This window comes from Aptenodytes forsteri, unplaced genomic scaffold (assembly GCF_000699145.1).
Source record: "Aptenodytes forsteri isolate BGI_AS27 unplaced genomic scaffold, ASM69914v1 Scaffold471, whole genome shotgun sequence".
Taxonomy (NCBI): Eukaryota; Metazoa; Chordata; class Aves; order Sphenisciformes; family Spheniscidae; genus Aptenodytes; species Aptenodytes forsteri.
The window spans coordinates 1,265,786-1,266,014 of NW_008795862.1; the positions used below are offsets into that span (position 1 = coordinate 1,265,786).

The following is a 229-nucleotide window of genomic DNA, read 5'->3' on the forward strand; positions in this document are numbered from 1 at the left end:
CAGAGTGGGTAGTGGCAGGGCTGGGGACAGGCAGGACTGGGGACAGGGCTGGGGACAAGGCCATCGTGGCCATGGGGACGCTGAGCCGTGCCGCGGCCGCAGGCCCGGGTGCTGCGCGTCCCCGGGGATGCGCTACAACTCCTCCAGCACCTTCCCCGACGAGATCCTCAACTTTGTCAAGACGCACCCGCTGATGGACGAGGCGGGGCCCTCCCCCGGCAACGCCACC

At 70.3% G+C, this 229-nt stretch overlaps 1 protein-coding gene across 1 annotated transcript in view; it reads left to right on the forward strand.

Annotated features, from left to right (window-relative positions):
* Positions 1-229, forward strand: part of SEMA6B (semaphorin 6B) — a gene marked incomplete at its 3' end in the record, with an annotated part of 60,514 nt that overhangs the window by 55,733 nt on the left and 4,552 nt on the right. The gene's annotated exons all lie outside the window — the stretch shown is intronic.